General features: G+C 31.0%; 1 non-coding gene across 1 annotated transcript; it reads left to right on the top strand.

Moving 5' to 3' along the window:
- Positions 1-4,914: 4,914 nt before the first annotated feature.
- Positions 4,915-5,002, top strand: LOC137838924 (small nucleolar RNA snoR118). The gene has a single exon (XR_011085565.1). It is a non-coding gene; the product is annotated as a small nucleolar RNA snoR118 (small nucleolar RNA).
- The last annotated feature ends 509 nt before the right edge of the window (positions 5,003-5,511 follow it).

Consider the following 5,511-nt stretch of genomic DNA (forward strand, 5'->3'; position numbering starts at 1 on the left):
TATATATATTAAATGAAAAATCTATTTTTTTTCACAATTGCAAATATTTAAGCTATGTAGGATTTGCCTGTGCCTTTCGTAGTTCGCAGTTTATATACGAAGAGGTAGATTCCAAAATGTCACTTTGCACGGTCCAAACGAACTGGTGGAATTCAAAGTTCTAATCCTAAATGTTCCCAAAAAGAATGTCAAATTGGAAAGTGGATGAAATTTTTTTTGAAGGAAACACTCACTTCAAGAGAATGATCAAATTACTTTTGAGCCAGATGATGAGCATACATGACAACATTCTTGATTTATCATTATGAAAGTTTATTGTAGTATATTTAGGAGTCAGAGTGCTATTTTTAAAGCATGATAAAAAGGATAAATTTTTAATTTTAGTTGTACTTAATGTGGGAGGTTGCTCAAACTTTATTAATATTTATATCTATTATATTTCTATTTTCTAACTTATGTTTATTTTATTTTTTTTATTTGGTATTTTGTATCAATTTAGTATTTTTATTTTGTATAAATTTTTTTACTTACAAATTGTATGAGATGATTGTATTAGGTAAATATATATATATATATATATATATATATTTTGTAAAATTTATTATTATTAAAAAAATTTAATTTAAGATTGTATAAAATTATTTATATACGGCACTTTAAAGCATCTTTATTAAAAAAAAGTTAAAATATATACTTACATAAATTACAATTATTAAATTATTTATTAATATATTAATAATATTTTATAAATACAATATTTTCTATTTCATAGATAAAATCTTTCCCGTTAATAACCTAGTAGAAGGAGCATAGTGTGCATGTATAGCAGGTATGAATACAGAACATTGTACATGATAAAAAGTACACCTAAGCATCATAAGGCAAGGTTCACAGACTTATTTAATTCTCTGCAATCAAACTTCCTTATTTTTAATTTTACTTATGTACCTTATTTACTAACCAAACAAAAACTTAAGGTAGACCTCATTATATCACTTCTTTTATTTATATAGTTATCTTCACAGCTATTGAAAACTAACTACTTTGATTATCTTTCCACTGTTTTTATTCATTCAAAATTCTACAAGAAATTTCAAGGATAAATGAAAATGATGTGAGACAGATTTTTCTTTTCATAAACAGCAAGTCTAAAATAATTCAGAATCGTTGAGTGAAGTGTGGGTATGGAACAAACAAGTCATTGTAATCTGCAACACTTATTGTATCATTAGTTACTGGGCTTTCCATCATAACAAAAGGTTAAAAGAAAAATAAAAAATTTCTAACTCTTCTTTCACAGCCATCACAGTCCATTTTCACTTTGATTTCTACAGTTTGGAAGAGAAAGGAGAAGCATGAAAAATCATATATTTCTTTAAGACTAGGCATACCATGATATATAACAGACACACAATAAAAATCTGGTGGAAACCTGCATTGGTTTGTGTTTCTTTCCAGTGGTAGGTGCCACTTAGAAAAAATCTGAAATATAGTCAAGAACTCCCGTGGCTTTGGTTTCTTTCAACAAAAAAGAATAAATAGTCCTTATAGAGAGAGGTTGAAGGAGGAATAAGGGATTCTATGTTCTTGTCTAAGACCAGATTTTGGGGTGCCAGTTTATAGGTCTATAAAGAAGTGGTTCCCTTATGTAGAGAACAAAGGTGTGTGTGCACAAATATGCTGAAATTTTGATGCATACACAAGACTAATGGTGTCCCACAAACACAATACAAATCAAGATTCTCTGTATGCCAATTTGAGTTTCATAGTAATTTGGCAGCCTTAGGCCATTTGAGTTAATGATCATATTTTAATATTTGAACCAAGAACTACATATAAGTTTTGTGAATAATATAAATAAATAAAACATTAATGCCACTAACAGATGTTTGAGGGCCCCTTTGATGATAACTAACACACTTCAACTTGTTAATAATTAATAATTCTCCACGTAGTTTGAGACTGACCTGATATGCCGCAAAAGGGTCACCAAATATATTGAACTCTACATAAGGGTTAGCTTCATAATTTGTGAACAAATTGCCACGCTCACCACATTCCTTAGGAAGAGGAAGCATTTTGAGGGCAACAACCAGTTGGGTTTCTTGACCTTACACCACCACCCATGATGTAAATATGCTTCACATTTCTCTTCAAGTGTGGATTATTCATAAGAAAAATAGCAATGTTTGTTTGCACCCCTATCACAATCAAAGTTATGGGACCTGCATATATTTTTTCAATCAGCACTTGCTGTGCTGTTGGTTGTTGTAAGGGAGTATATTTTCTTCTCCCCTAATTCCAGGATGGAATCAACCAGAAAATGAGTATTAGTACATAGATTACAAAATATTTAAACAAATGAATCACTTTACTGTCAATATAATTCTAAGAACTTTCAAAGGAAAGTTTGCTAAAGCACCAGCAGTATGGTGGAGACAAGTGTGGATGGTTGTTCTGTAAATAGTGGTTGAGATTATGAATAAAAAAATGGAATTTGAGTTACCATTGGCGCTTCCTGTGGTTAAAGACACTGCAATAAGTTTAGTAATTGTCTGTTTCATTGAATTAGGATTCCAATCTACTGTGAAAGGAGAGATTTTTGAAGTGTTGAACCTCTCAGCCACTACCCCAAACCTATTTTATTCTCACCATTTGATTATTTGCATTACATTGCCTCCATCTTCCACGTAGTTGCTTCTAGATGATGTAGTTGGTTCTAGATCAGGCTAGTTTCTAGATGTGGGAAAAAATGTAATCTATTATTTTGTTTAATTTTGTGCCAAAATATAGGTTTTTTTTTTGTAATTGAAGAAGCAGTTTGTGAGGTAGATGGAGCATGGTTTAATGCTGATAACCTTTCTTTATTGATTTATTTGTTATGAATAAATGCTAGTTGACATATTTGGCAATACAAATTGATAATCCAAACAGAACATTGTTTCAAATAAAAAAATAAGATCAAAAGTAATAAATAGGCATTAAAATTTATAATTCAAAATATACATTTGAAATTCATAATTTATAAAATCATTTCGGATTCATCAATAATAAAAATTAGGCTTCCAGATTAAAGATTCTGGAAATCAATAATTTATGAAAAAATTGTTTTCGAAACACCCATCATCCGGAAAACAAAATGATTCACTTTCGGATTAATGAATCTGTAGCGCACTCCCATATCCCGATTTTCGTTAACCACAAAAACTCCATAACTACTAATGTCCCTAAAAAAACTTAATTATTATCTCTAGAAGCCAAACAACACTTTGGCAACGCAACCCACTCCTTCACCTTGCTTCGCACAACTAAAATGACCCTTCACCAGCACTTGAGATGAATGAAGAAGATGAACAATGCCAAACAAACTCCACCACGGTGCCCTTTTTCAAATAAAAGGTCAAGGCCATTGTCAGGATTTATAAAGTTGTGGGGGTGTAGGAAGAAAAATGTAGAGATGCAAGAAGAAGAAGCCTTATACATACCATATAGAGATGGAATAAGAAAGAATTGCCATAGAATAAACAAAGTGACAATTTTACCATTTTCTTCATCTTTTCCATTGAGCATTCTTCTTCCTCTTTCCAGCCACAACAACTCCCACCTTCAGGACCACTGCCGCAACAATCCTTCACCTTTATCGTCTAAGCAGAAAAGAAAAATATATTATGCATTGCACAATCTGAAATACATTTTTTATATTTCATATTGCACAATTTGAAATATAACACATTTTTAGTATTTTAAATTGCATAATTCGAAATAAATTTTTTGTATTACTATGTATTCTACAATCTATAATACAAATTAATGTATTTAATGTATTTTGAATTATAGAATTCAAAATACTGGATTCTACCATCCGTAATACAAATCATAATTTATATTTTGAATTATAGAATTCAAAACACAAAATTTGCATTCTGAATTATAAAATTAGAATGATCAATTTGATATTTTTAAAAATATAAGGGTGCGAGAAAAAAATCATGGACCTGAAAGAAGAATTTGCCAAAAGAAATCCCGAAGAGCTACTTGGACGGCCCAAAGTTAAAAGCCCACCCTTGTTGAAAAGAGGGAGCCATTATTAGATTCTTCAGTTTCCAATTGCATACTCAGTTTCTCACATCACACAAAATCATAATCAGTCCCTAACCCTAGTTTCCCTTTTCCTTTTCACACTCAGTTTTTTTACTGTTTATCTCTTATTCTTTCTGCTGATTCTTGTTTTCTGATTATTCTGTAACTTGTGTCTTTTCAGTTTTTATTGCGTCGTCGGCAATTTTTGCATTTTTTTTTCTCTTGATAAATGCGTGATATCTAAACAATAAGCCCATTATGTGAAGTGAAGTGATGTTCGGAGTAACATGAATTTGCTGCACTTCTATTGTATTAGTTTATTAATAATATTTGTTGGAGGCTTCTCTTTTATGCGTTTTCAGCTGCATAATTGTAACCTTAATCAGAACTGTTTTTTTGTGCTTAGAATGGAGTTTAACAGTGATAGCGGTTCAAATTGCTTGTTTTGTGGCCTAATGATGTTCAAATAGTTCGTTGATCGGCTACACGGTTTTGTTCATAGCCTCATCTCTCTCTCTCTCTCTCTCTCTCTCTCTCTCTCTCTCTCTCTCTCTCTCTATATATATATATATATATATATATATATATATTTATCTATCAATTTCTTATTCTGTGTGTGTGACTAATGCTATCTGCACTATACTACTCTCTCATCTGGAAGATGTATGTTGGTTGTGAATAAAACCAGTGGAAAAAGCCGTAGATGATTTCGTATTAAGCTATGAGATCTGAGGGCTCTGATTTTTGTTTTCTTTGAATTCTGCATTTCAATATTTCTTTTCTTTTATATTTTGATTTACTTATCGTGGGCTTTGCTTATTGTTTTTATTTTTGGTGAATGATGAAACATGCACTGTTCTCTGAGAAGTTTTAACCGCAACTTTTGATGGAAATACACAGCCTTGAAATCTTTTTCTGATACCCACAATATTAAAAGAGTGATTCATTGGTACATTTGCTTCTATTTCTTGTAGTTTTATTCCCTTCAACCACAAATGTGTTATTTTTTCCACATCTGCAGCCTTTTTAATTTTTTGTTTCTCTTTATTGTCTTTTAATATTTTCTTTTAGTATTATTTTATAATTTATATGGAACTAATTGGTTTTTTTCTATTCTCTGTATCATCCCTGAAAATCTCAACTACCATTTGTTGGTGTCAACATGTGCTTTATGCTGAAATTGTAAGTCCTTTGTGTGATATGATGCTCTTGGATTCATCTGTTTGTCTTCTCATTGCGCATAATCCTTGTTGAGAACTTCAAATTTCTGAGAATCATGACTGAAAAAACAAACCTTTCTGGAAAATAAGCATTGATTATTATAGTTGGAGTTATTGCCTGCAATCCTGCCCTATGATGTAGAAGTTGACTATTGCATTTCTTATCTTCATGGTTTGGTTCATTACTTGATCTGCAGCTCTCTCTTTTCTT

Source organism: Phaseolus vulgaris, chromosome 4 (genome assembly GCF_051622355.1).
Source record: "Phaseolus vulgaris cultivar YP4 chromosome 4, ASM5162235v1, whole genome shotgun sequence".
In the NCBI taxonomy this organism is placed as follows: Eukaryota; Viridiplantae; Streptophyta; class Magnoliopsida; order Fabales; family Fabaceae; genus Phaseolus; species Phaseolus vulgaris.